Raw genomic sequence first — 13,783 nt, 5'->3', positions numbered from 1 at the left:
TTGTGTTACACCAGGAAATGCTGTCACACAAACACTGTCAGGAGGAGGGACTCTTACACACCCTGTATTCAGGGCAGGGAAGTCACAGCAGCTTCATTATAGAAACATAAACTTATTATTATTACCTGTTTACTGTACATGTAAGTGCTGCAGAGACCTTTACACTATTTTATATTCTACAGCACTAATACGTGGCTTGTGGTCTGTCTCAGCTGCACAGAATAAAGTTGTGTACGCACTGGACGACTCACAAAAGATGCAATGTCGTCAACGGTTTACCGTCAACTCCCCGGCACTGACCGGACAAACGATATCTCGCATAAACTGTGCAATCAGACAAACGATTTGACCAATGACCTTAATGTCATTAACAAGATTGCCAGATTTTACTGCATGTAGGTAAGATCTGAGGCTAAGACAAACGACCCGCGAGACCGCGCATCGACATCGTTATCGTTAGTGGACACTGGGCCTGATTCAGACCCGCTCGCAAGCGGGTCGATGGTGGCCCAGTGCACTGCGCATGCGCGAGGCCCGGAGCGAGCGCAAACAGCACTCGCTCCGTGGCTTACTACAAAATTGGCGGCTGTCCCCGTTTTGTAGGCGTGGCCGGGGGTGGCTTCACAAACGGAGGCGTTCCCAAGCGAACGCCTGCCGTTTGTCGTCTATTAGACCCACAGCTATGCGAGCAGCCAGGAGGCCGCAACTAAAAAAACCAGCCTCCTCCCTGATTCAGAGCGAGCGCTCGCTTTTTGCGAGCGCCTCTGAATCAGGTCCACTGCACGATTGTAGTTCCCATGTGTCAGGATTGTGCAATACATCGTCTAATGTGTACACACCTTAAGGTTGGGCATACCCTATGTGTGCAGCCGACAGGGACAGTGGAGGATGCCAACTGCCAGATGGTTGGAGTGCCTCCATATTCTGCACTAAATCTCCCTACCATCCATATTTTGGGGGACAGTCCTGCTTTTGGAGCACTGTCCCACAGACCAAGGTTGGGGAGTCTGCCTCTCACCTGCTCCTCAGTGGTGACTAGTGTACGGCATCCATACACTAGGGAGAGCCAGGGGCAGCTCAGCAAACAGTGGGTATGCCCCCAGCGTGACAGAAAACAGGAGCATGACAGACGGCAATGCCCCTGTACCGCAAGGCCATGCCCCTATTTGTGCACATGTCCCTCTCTCCTCCACCCCAGAGGTACTACACAATGTATGGGGGCGATCTGCAAGGGACCCGGTCACATGGTTCACATTGACATTTACACCATAAACTCAACATTAAAATGTCAACATAGCTCAACACGTCAACAGGCATCATGTCAACATCTGGGTGGTTATGGATAGGGACAGAATATTTAACCAGAATGCCTCTCCACAGGCGTCTGCACCAGGAAATGCATGTCGCATAACCACCGGGACCCGGAAGAAAACACTGGGCCATCAGGGACATTAGGTCGACATTTGATCATGTCGACATGTCATCCGTGCAGATATGATAAATGTCTGCTTGGTTGCTGTCGACATGCTAAGCATGTCGTTATCCCAACCATGTCGACGTTCTAATGTTGACCTAATGCACGTCGTCCAGCTGCTTAGCCTGAAGTTGGCTGAACGAGGGTCCGGTGGGTAGGGAATTTTTGAAAACCAAACAGAATGGCCCAGGCAGACCTCTTACAAATCTCTCACTGGGTGATAACCAATGAGCTCCGTCGTGCGCATGCGCGAGACCCGGCTAACGACAGGCGCTCCGTCGTTAGGGGTCTCGTAGCAGACGGGGCGAGCTGTCGATGTTGAGTGACAGCTGGCCCGTTTGCTGGGCGGGCCGGGGGCGTGCCTGGCCAAACGGAGGCGTTCCTGTCGGAACGCTTGCCGTTTGGGGGCGGCCCCACTGACATCATTGCTGATGTCAGTGGGGAACTTCCTGCTTGAACAGAGCAGGAAGCTCCCTGGGGCTTACGAGTGCCCAGACCCTACCCTAGTGTTTGGTCGTAAGCCCCGATGGTCTTGACCATCGCGACCATCACCCATGTCGGTCGTTAGAGCTGTGGGTGTTAACCCAGAGCTTAACGATCGACAAGGAGGCGGCCGTTGAGGAGGCAAGCGGCCGCCCTGGTTCAGAGCGACCAATTGCATCTAACGACCGCCTCTGAATGAGGCTCATTATCCCTAGAGAAGTACTGCGGACGGCCAGCTCTTGGGGACTGTCCTATGAACGCTGCGGGATTAGCCAGGATGGTGCAGTAGAAGTGTTGGTGTCACACCCTCCTGCAGATGACTGAATACATTGTACATGTGACAGAAGAAGAGGAACAGGTTACACATGAATTACAGTATTATACCGTGTTCTCGATGATCATACACTGATCGCCTCACTGCACCACATGTACTACGGGCGTGATTCAGAGACTGCGCTATCGCCGCTGCGGCTGTGACTCTGTACGCAGCTGCTATATAGAAATGTGGCAGCCACCAGGAGGTGTGACGCTCTGCGTACAAAGACGCGGCTTCCATCGCAGATCATTTGATTGTTGCAGTCCTGAGTAAGCCTATGGTCGCTGAGAATGGCCGTGGGAACCGAGAAGCCGGAGCCATATTTCTTGCGTATGGCACCACAGTCGCAGGGTGTGACGTGCCCCCAAACATTTGCGACACGCCTGCGATCTTTGCCTACCACTCCCCGTTACCTCCCACAAACCCTCCCTGTCTGTCAGTCACACTGCGAGTAAATTGTTGCTGTGAGCGACTACGATAATGTACAGTACCATGACGCATGCGCTGTGACACTAGTGATGTCAGTGGGGCCTCCCCCAAACGGCGGGCGTTCCCATGGGAACGCCCCCATTTGGGCTGCCACCCCCCCGGCCTGCCTTCCAAACGGGGCGAGCTGTCAATCAACATCGACAGCTCGCCCCCTTTGGATCGAGACCTGCTACGACCGGCGCTGTCGGTCGTAGCGGGTCTCACGCATGCGCACACCGGCGCCGTCGTGCGCATGCTCTGTGGGGGGCCATCGACCCGGTCCAAGCGCATCGGCGCTAACGACCGGGTCTGAATGACCCCCATGGTACCTAACACCCTCTGTGCCCATATAGTACCTGACACCATGTGTGCCTCCAGAGTACCTGACACCCTCTGTGCCCATATAGTACCTGACACCGTGTGTGCCAATATACTACCTGACACCCTCTGTGCCCATATAGTACCAGACACCGTGTGTGCCTACAGAGTACCTGACACCCTCTCCCCTGTCACCCTGTGTGCCCATATAGTACCTGCCACCCTCTCCCCTGCCACCCTGTGTGCGTATATAGTACCTGGCACCATGTGTGCCTATAGAGTACCTGATACCCTCTCCCCTGCCACTCTGTGTGCCCATATAGTACCTGGCACTCTCTCCCCTGCCACCCTGTGTGCGTATATAGTACCTGGCACTCTCTCCCCTGCCACCCTGTGTGCCCATAGAGTACCTGCCACCCTCTCCCCTGCCAACCTGTGTGCCCATATAGTACCTGCCACTCTCTCCCATCACCCTGTGTGCCCATATAGTACCTGCCACCCTCTCCCCTGCCACTCTGTGTGCCCATATAGTACCTGGCACTTTCTCCCCTGCCACCCTGTGTGCATATATAGTACCTGGGACTCTCTCCTCTGCCACCCTGTGCCCATACAGCACCTGCCACCCTCTCCCCTGCCACCCTGTGTGCCCACATAGTACCTGGAACTCTCTCCCCTGCCACCCTGTGTGCCTATATAGTACCTGACACCCTCTCCCCTGTAACCCTGTGTGCCTATATAGTACCTGACACCCTCTCCCCTGTCACCCTGTGTGCCCATATAGTACCTGACACCCTCTCCCGTCACTGTGTGCCCATATAGTACCTGACACCTCTCTCCCCTGCCACCCTGTGTTCCTATAATACCTGCCACCCTCTCCCCTGTCACCCTGTTTGCCCATATAGTACCTGACCTCTCCCCTGCCACTCTGTGTGCCCCTATAGTACCTGGCACTCTCTCCCCTGCCATGCTGTGTGCCCATATAGTACCTGACACCCTCTCCCCTGTCACCCTATGTGCCCATATAGTACCTGATACCTCTCTCCCCTGTCACCCTGTGTGCCCATATAGTACCTGACACCTCTCTCCCCTGCCACCCTGTGTGCCCATATAGTACCTGACACCCTCTCCTCTGCCACCCTGTGTGCCCATAGAGTACCTGACACCCTCTCCCCTGTCACCCTATGTGCCCATATAGTATCTGACACCTCTCTCCCCTGCCACCCTGTGTGCCCATATAGTACCTGACACCCTCTCCCCTGCCAACCTGTGTGCCCATATAGTACCTGACACCCTCTCCCCTGTCACCCTGTGTGCCCATATAGTACCTGACACCCTCTCCTCTGTCACCCTGTGTGCCCATATAGTACCTGACACCTCTCTCCCCTGCCACCCTGTGTGCGTATATAGTACCTGGCACTCTCTCCCCTGCCACCCTGTGTGCCCATATAGTACCTGCCAACCTCTCCCCTGCCAACCTGTGTGCCCATATAGTACCTGGCACTTTCTCCCCTGCCACCCTGTGTGCATATATAATACCTGGCACTCTCTCCCCTGCCACCCTGTGCCCATATAGCACCTGCCACCCTCTCCCCTGCCACCCTGTGTGCCCACATAGTACCTGGAACTCTCTCCCCTGCCACCCTGTGTGCCTATATAGTACCTGACAACCTCTCCCCTGTTACCCTGTGTGCCTATATAGTACCTGCCACCCTCTCCCCTGTCACCCTGTGTGCCCATATAGTACCTGGCACCCTCTCCCCTGTCACTGTGTGCCCATATAGTACCTGACACCTCTCTCCCCTGCCACTCTGTGTGCCTATATAGTACCTGACACCCTCTCCCCTGCCACCGTGTGTGCCCATAGAGTACCTGCCACCCTCTCCCCTGTCACCCTGTGTGCCCATAGAGTACCTGACACCTCTCCCCTGCCACTCTGTGTGCCCATATAGTACCTGGCACTCTCTCCCCTGCCACCCTGTGTGCCCATATAGTACCTGACACCCTCTCCCCTGCCACCCTGTGTGCCCATAGAGTACCTGACACCCTCTCCCCTGTCACCCTATGTGCTCATATAGTACCTGACACCTCTCTCCCCTGTCACCCTGGTGCCCATATAGTACCTGACACCTCTCTCCCCTGCCACTCTGTGTGCCCATATAGTACCTGCCACCCTCTCCCTTGTCACCCTGTGTGCCCATATGATACCTGACACCCTCTCCCCTGTCACCATGTGTGCCCATATAGTACCTGACACACTCTCCTCTGTCACCCTGTGTGCCCATAGAGTACCTGGCACTCTCTCCCCTTCCACCCTGTGTGCCCATAGAGTACCTGACACCCTCTCCCCTGTCACCCTATGTGCCCATATAGTACCTGACACCCTCTCCCCTGTCACCCTGTGTGCCTATATAGTACCTGACACCTCTCCCCTGTCACCCTGTGTGCCCATATAGTACCTGCCACCCTCTCCCGTCACCCTGTGTGCCCATATAGTACCTGACACCCTCTCCCCTGCCACCCTGTGTGCCCATAGAGTACCTGCCACCATCTCCCCTGTCACCCTGTGTGCCCATATAGTACCTGACACCCTGTGTGCCCATATAGTACCTGACACCTCTCTCCCCTGCCACCGTGTGCCCATATAGTACCTGACACCCTCTCCCCTGCCACCCTGTGTGCCCATATAGTACCTGACACCCTCTCCCCTGCCACCCTGTGTGCCCATATAGTACCTGACACCCTCTTCCCTGCCTACCTGTGTGCCCATAGAGTACCTGATACCCTCTCCCATCACCCCGTGTGCCCATATAGTACCTGACACCTCTCTCCCCTGTCACCCTGTGTGCCCATAGAGACCATCGCGACCATCAGGCTTGCGACGAGACCCTTGTGGTAGGGTCTCGTGGCCGCAAGCCCCAGAGAGCTTTCGGCTCAAACAGAGCCGAAAGCTCTCCCACTGACTTGTGATGTCAGTGGGGCCGCCCCCAAACGGCAGGCGTTCACATGGCAACGCCTCAGTTTGGGCAGCCACCCCCCTGATCCGCCCACCAAAGAGGGCGAGCTGTCACTCAACATCGACAGCTCGCCCCCTTTTTTGCGAGACCTGGAGCGACGGAGTTCCCGTCGCTATCCGGGTCTCACGCATGCGCACAACGGAGCCAGCTCCGTCGTGCGCATGCGCACTGGCCCACCATCAACCCGGTTGCAAGCGCACAGCGCTTGCGACTGGGTCTGAATCAGGCCCTTAGTGCAGAATATGGAGGCACTCCTCCAACTATCTGGCAGTTGGCATCCTCCACTGTCCCTGTCGGCTGCACACATCAGGATTTTAGGGAAGGAACATTTTTCTTCTTTTTAAAAAAATCGTTCATCTGACAGATAATCGTTGGTTACAAAATCGTTACGTGTGTATGCACTTTTATACAACCGGCCAAAAAATGCGGTCACGTGACATCTCACACATAGGAGCTCTTTCAGACCCACTCGGAAGAAGCGATCGCTCGCTGGTAAAAAGGGGTCGGATATTTAAATTAAGCGCTCTCACTGCGTCGCGTATGGAAGCCCACTATGTTTTAGCGAGCTACTGCAAAGTGCGCTCGCAAGTGTCTAAGGACGCCCCCTTGCCACTCGCAACACACGTCATCTCCGGGAAATTAAGGATTAATCGGCACCATAGAGAGCCATCGGAGCTGCTCGCAGCCCTTGGGGTTGCCTTACCCCGCCGCAAGCACAGCAATCAGTGTTGGCTGAAATACATGCAGGTGACGTGTACAATGACGCTACTTTGCTAATTATGCACGCCCTTTAAACGGCATTTTGGCGGCCTGACACGCCTACGTTCGCACATCCACTCCCCCGTTCACAAGCACCTTCCCCTGTTACCACCCACAAACGGCGCTATCTGTCACTCAAATCAGCGACCTGATAGTGGCTTACGTGCAACCAAAATCAGATCGCAACGAATGGCTTGCGCACGCGCACTGCGAATTATACGCATGCGCAGATAGGCGAAAATCGCTCAGAGCGAGATATCACGCCTTAGCGAGCGGGTCTGAATCAGGTCCATAATCCCATCACCTGAGCACAATATGTTTTGTAGTCACACGAGGGTTGTGTACATATGACAGGCACAAGGTGTGGGCTAATTTACATGAGAGTATCAGGTGACTTGGTCATGTGATGTTGTCCAATACTAAGGAAAGAATTTACTAAGAACATAACTATTTACCAGTTTGTCAACTTTAGGGGGAACAAAAATTCTGAATTTCTAATAGCAATATTCTGTATAACTGAATTAACCTTCTGTCATTTGGCAACATCTCCGCAGCTTTAGCAATGGTGACATCTGTAACCGCGGTGGACGGTCTCCCAGAACGCGCTTTGTCAGTAACGCGCGTATTACACTCTTTGAAGTGCTTCTACCACCGAAATACTGCAGCGCGGCTAATTGTTTCTCCTCCGTAACATTTCGTGAGTTTAATTTCTGCTTTTTCCAAGTTTAACACAAAATTCAATCGCATATCTCTGACGTAATCTTACAGATACATCTTCCTCATCCGCCATGACGAAACGTATCAAAATCTTCCACTTGCTATTCAATTCACCGCGCTGTTTGGGCGCGCTAAGGATTTCTTCTCACACCCCCCTGGGGATGCGAAGAGAAATCCGACCAAAGTACCGGGTGCGGAGCTGTTTTTCTGCATAGCGCGGCGCTAACAGCCGCGTACCCGGCACTTTGGTCAGAGAATGCCGGTTAACGCGCCTTAACACCCTTCTTAAGGCACGATAACCGGCATTCTCTGACCACACAGCGCACTGAATTGAATAGCCCCTAAAGAAGACTATGGCAGTCCAACCACAGCCTCCCGGGGTCACTCCACCATGAGGTCCGACCGGGACCCCAACCACTCCATTAGGCATCCCAGACCAATTGCCACCCCTCTGTGACGTTATCATCCAAATCCATCCAGTGGAAGGTCCAGAACAGGCTCCGAGGGTCAAAGTTCTGCCCAGCATCTCCGGGTCAAAGTTCTGCCTAGTATACATCAACGGGAGGTCCGACTGGGACCTCAGCCCCTAGTATGTCTTCTGGGATCCAATGTCACCACTCTTTGAAGTTTTCATCCATATCCAACTAATGGAAGACCCAGAACAGGCTCCCCGGGTCAAAGTTCTGCCCAGCATCTCCGGGTCAAAGTTCTGCCTAGTGTACATCAACGGGAGATCCGACTGGGACCTCAGCCCCTAGTATGTCTTCTGGGATGCTATGTCACCACTCTTTGAAGTTTTCATCCATATCCAACCAATGGAAGACCCAGAACAGGCTCCCCGGGTCAAAGTTCTGCCCAGCGTACACCAACGGGAGGTCTAACTAGGACCCTAGCCCCCCTAAGACCTGGCCAGGATCCAACTGGACCACCTCGTGTTGGTTTCATGCCAATCGGTGCAGGGATGTCCGAATGCATAACCAGACAGACAAACAAATAGACCAATTAATTTTATATATAAGATTTGTCGCTCTGTCGCTATAAGATCTAATAGGTTACTAAGTAACTATGTAAGATTAAGCAGCTTTACCTTGAGAGCTATAGAAGATATTCGCCAACAAACAAACTTCTTATATATATAAATGTGCGTTTATGCGCCGAGAGAAGAGAGGGGGCAGGTACTACTTTGCCAGGCCGGTTGGCGATTGCACGGGTTAGCGATCACACCACCTGAAAAATTATTTTCTTTGCCCACTATCGCTGCGTCTGTATAGCAAACGCAGCTGCAGCGACACATTGGTCAGTGAGAGAGAGGAGACTGTCGATGTGCCTCTGCGGTAGGGATGGCCATTGACAATTGATGATTCGAATTTATCGATGGTTTATGGCCGATGTCGAATACTTTTAGAATCAATGGCACAGAACCAATGGTTCTCTGCCATCAGTGGACGAGCGGGAGCCAATTTTTTTTTCCTGAACAGGACAGAGCTTTGCCCCACCCCCGGCTAATCCCCGCCCGTTTTGATTGGCCCGCGGCCTGCAGTTCGCCACCGCAGCGGTGGCCATCGAGGGGGGCAAACCATCGATGGTTCATCATCAATGGTTTGTGTACCATTGATGGTAACCAAAGATGGTAACCATCGATAAACACCCCTACTCTACGGTAGCCACATCGATGGTCGTCCATCGATGGTAGCCGTTGGCTCGATGTTTCCTCCCCCCGTCTCCCTTACACAGTGAAATAGAACTATAGAGCGAGACGTGTATGGGCCTGATTCAGCAAGGAAAGCAGTTGGTAATATGCACGCAATCAGCCAATTGTTGCGTAGTGCGCGAACCGGCCACTGCGATCGGGACTGCGATCGTAATGACTACGCAGACCCATCGCAGAGTGATTGACAGGAAGTATCGTTTGCGGGTGGTAAAGGGGGGGGGTCAGCCGAATGCAGGCACCCAAGTGCGTTTCGAAGCCATTAAATGGGCATACATAAATTATCCATTGCGCCCTACGCAGCCTGGGGCCTGATAGCGTGCGTGGAAGTTAGCAATTCCTGAGTAAGGTCAGAGCCTGTGTAAGTGTGCATGAGGCTGCGATGGTACTCACTGTTACCGATGGTTTCGCAGTCTTGCTAAACATTACGGATGTAAGCTAAGTAAAGTCCCCTTGTAGTGCTGCGAGGGCATAGCGAACGCAATGGATTAGCAATGCATTCGCAGTTGTGTTCCATACTGAATCAGGCCCTATGTGCAGGGGCGTTTCTAGAGAGGAGGGGACCCTGTGCAGTCCCCGACACAGGCCCCCTCCTCTCTGTCTGGCGGCCGGCAGCGCACTGAGCTGTGCGCAGCCAGCGCCGGAGTTATAGACTCCGGGCACTAGAGTGCGCCCAGTCTATAGAGTATGCGCAGTTCACCGGGAAAATGGCAGCGGCGGCCATTTTCCCTGTACTGCGCATGCTCAAACGACGGGAACATGGCCGCAGAGGCCATTTTCCAGTCGTTTTTACAGCGTCGGACCCCTGTGATGACGTGGGACTCCAGAGAGGTGCAGGGTGTGCGGTGCGGGGACCCGCACACCCTGCACCCATTATAGATACGCCCCTGCCTATGTGTGTATAGATAACTATATAGCTAGTAGATAGATATATGCTGGGACAGAACAAGCGGCATTCTCCACTTAATAAGGTAGAAAATTGTATTGCAGAATGCTAACCCCTGCAGTGCAGTCCCCTGCAGGCACTGCAGGGGTATGTCTGCAGTGCCAGCTGGCTCTTTCCTCAAGGTGTAATGTCCCCAGGACAAGCTGCATAAGTGAATGCTTTGCTTATTGCATTCTACTTACTGCTGCTGTTATTAATGATGATGATGACTGGCACAGGGGCTACTTACTGCTGCTGTTATTAATGATGATGATGACTGGCACAGGGGCTACTTACTGCTGCTGTTATTAATGATGATGATGACTGGCACAGGGGCTACTTACTGCTGCTGCTTTGTGCAGGGGCTGGGAGGGAGGAAACGCCTCGGCCAGGTATGAGCCTCGTCTCTCCCCGTACATCACTGCTAGCACGCTCCATGGTTGTCATAGAGACAGAGTGTAACCAGGAAACGGCCCAGCACTAATAACTGTCTCCGCCGGGACTGAGAGAGGGAGAGCCAGCCAGGTACCGGGGGGATCGTCCGGGGGTCCGTCTCCTCCATTATATATCATGTATCATGTTATACACTACGCAGTGCCCCCTCCCTCACACACTGCACATACTGTGCTATACATAATACCCAGGGACTGCACTGCAGGGGTATGTCTGTCACCTATATATATACATATACACACACACTGCACGTACTATGCTATATATAATACACAGGGGACTGCACTGCAGGGGTATGTCTGTCACCTATATACATATATACACACACTGCACATACTGTGCTATACATAATACCCAGGGGACTGTAGGGGCATGTCTGTTACACACACACACACACACACTTACATACATATACATACATACACACACGTGCCCATCTACTTTTTGCCCAAGGCGCGCCAAGGTTCACGACAGAAACTTTTTCTAAAAAAAATTTTTTTTTAATTTGCATGGCTAATGGGGAGGACAGTACAATGCACAGGTGCCCTGACCGCTGGCGTTTCATGTACTTCTGGGTAGAAAAAGGCAAAGGACAAGAGTTCCGATACCAGGGACTGACGCCACGTGTCATTGTGCTTAATCTGAGACATAGGGGTCCATGTACTAAGTCTTGGAGAGAGATAAAGTACCAACCAATCAGCTCCTAACTGTCATTTTTTTCAAACACAGCCTGTAAAGTGACAGTTAGGAGCTGATGAGTTGGTACTTTCTCTCCGTCCACTTTATCCCTCTCCAAGGCTTAGTACATAGACCCCTGCATTCGTAATTCCTTTGCGACACAAATACCAGACTATTGCGCCAGGTGCTCTCTGAGCGGCTCTGTATGGGGCAAAATGCGAAGAAGACGCAACATTTAAGAAAAAGTACAAATCTCTACCCGCGGACGGAGTGTCTGAGCCGCGCCAAGCGACTCGCACTATATGGCGCAAAAGCTCTAGGTGAATGAGGACCTATCCGCATAGTTCTATATATAACACACATTAGAAGTCACCACAGAGATCCGTGACCTGGATAAAAGAACTATATTTTAACATCATTTATAGTAGGGAGTGCATTATCCCATATACCATAATATCACTGTATATATTATTCTATATTATTATTATTATTATTATTATTTGTTATAGTATTATATGTTACAAGCCTTGTCCCCTCCAGGCTGAACATTATATGCTATTACTATTTATTTATCTTCTACATTATCTAATTTCTCGGTACACCATGTGTACACATAATTTGCCTCTATGGGGGGTATTCAATTAGGCTGCGAAAAGTCATTCTCGCATGTTTCAATTATCCCTGTTTTCAACTTCAAAGACTTTTCGCAGGTTCGAACAGTCTTTGAAAAAAAACGGGGATAAGTTTTCACCATGTTTTACATGGCGAAAAAAAGTGCAGAATTGGGGTTTAGGGGTGCAGGCTTAAAAACATTAGCCTGCACCCCTTCTAATGTCATTTAAAAAGGAACTCTGTCGTAAAAAAAATGAATAAATAAAATCGGGACACCCCAAAAAATTAACTTTATTTTTGGCTTTCTTAAAAAAAAAAAAGTGTTTGAAAAAATTATTAAATTAGCGGAATAGCCTTTATGCGGCAGGTGCTTTCTAGAATGCAGGTTCTAGCGGCAGTTGCATTTTTTCAGAAGTTTGAAAAGTAATTCTAGGGACTTAAAAAAATGCTTACCCCCAGATTCATGTACCCCAAATTTGATGGGACCACTTAAAAAAATGAAAAAAAAAAACCTAAGTGCTCTTCTGCATCACTTCTTCAATGTCGTGAAAAAAACACCTGCTGCGGCTACTTAAAACACCGACTTTCTTTTGCAGCCAAAAACGGGGGTACCCATAGTGATCCCCCATGTCTGGACAGCTTTAGGGGGGTCCTACAATTCCCGAAAATTCACGTTTTTTTTTCGTTCCTCCCAATTCGCCGGGTCCCGTTTTTGCTGATTTTTAATTGAATACGGGGATAAAGTGGGCACGTGCCCGATACTTTATCCCAGGAAAAGCTCTGATGTGGCGCGAAAAGTCCAGCACGGACTTTTCGCTCCCATATTGAATAACTCTCTATAAAGGGCTTCATGTACTATAATGACATTTTCTATAGAAATTGTACAGTATACAGTATGGTATGTTATCACCTTTTATATGAATACATATATATCTCTGTGCATATGTCAGAATATTGTTTCTTATTGGGGAAAGACAATGTGTTATTATTGCCATACACACTGTAGAGGAAGAGGAAAGTTTTGCTTATATTGAGCTTTGCTGGATCCGGCCATTTTGCAGAGGTATAAAGTTCCGGCAGTATAGTCCCCATGCGCGGCTTTTTGCTTCTGCCATCTTGTTAATTTCCAGTCCACGCTCTGTTTTTTTAATTCAAATTTTGTTTAATTTATAGTCTCTGAATGTACCTGGGGCGATGATGGTAAATGATGGCAGACTGACGGCTGTGGTACATGTATGTCAGGCTGCTGTTGGCCTGATGTATGAAATCACTCAGATTATACATGATCCCGATTAGAGATAACATGGCTACACACTACACCCTAATCAGACCGATCAGACGTTTATTGGGTGATCGGTCTGATTATCATGTCACATAATGGATTCAGTGCCAATAAAACAGAGCAGAAACAGTCGGGTTCGTTTTGAGTTCCTGACCTGTCTCGGCCACAATGTAATGATACCGTGCAGTGTGTGGGCATTCCTGATAATCTGACCCTATTTCCTGCAAAAATCGTCTAGTATTTTGGAATACACGATTTCTCCACAAAATCAGCAGGTTCTAAAAAAAAAAATAACTCTTAAGGGCCATACACACTGGACAATTTTGATGAACGATATCGTTCAACGATATATCGTTCATATCGTCCAGTGTGTATAACCTCACCAATGAACGATGCGTGCTCCCATGGGTCATTAATGATATCCCCAGTCAGCTGTACATGCAGTCAAATCTGGGCATCGTTAACGAATGCAGCATGCCCCCCCCCCCCGCTGTTGTTCGCCGTTGCCGGCAAGTGTGTATGCACTTACCAATGTCGGAAACCCCGCCTGGTCCACCGCTACGTTATCGGCTCATA

The 13,783-nt window shown here is 50.9% G+C and overlaps 1 protein-coding gene across 2 annotated transcripts in view; it reads left to right on the top strand.

Moving 5' to 3' along the window:
- The first annotated feature begins 10,575 nt into the window (after nucleotides 1–10,575).
- Nucleotides 10,576–13,783, top strand: part of SPA17 (sperm autoantigenic protein 17) — a 154,518-nt gene continuing 151,310 nt past the window's right edge. Inside the window, exon 1 of one of the 2 annotated variants that reach the window (XM_088481807.1) lies at nucleotides 10,576–10,707. The gene's annotated coding sequence lies outside the window, so the exon portion shown is untranslated. The remainder of the gene's footprint in view (nucleotides 10,708–13,783) is intronic. The other variant, XM_088481806.1, reaches the window with a different exon arrangement.

The sequence above is a fragment of the Taudactylus pleione genome, unplaced genomic scaffold (genome assembly GCF_031769625.1).
Source record: "Taudactylus pleione unplaced genomic scaffold, aTauple2 ptg000278l, whole genome shotgun sequence".
Classification (NCBI taxonomy): Eukaryota; Metazoa; Chordata; class Amphibia; order Anura; family Myobatrachidae; genus Taudactylus; species Taudactylus pleione.
The sequence above is the reverse complement of the archived record's forward strand: the minus strand, read 5'-3'. Positions and strand labels throughout refer to the sequence as shown.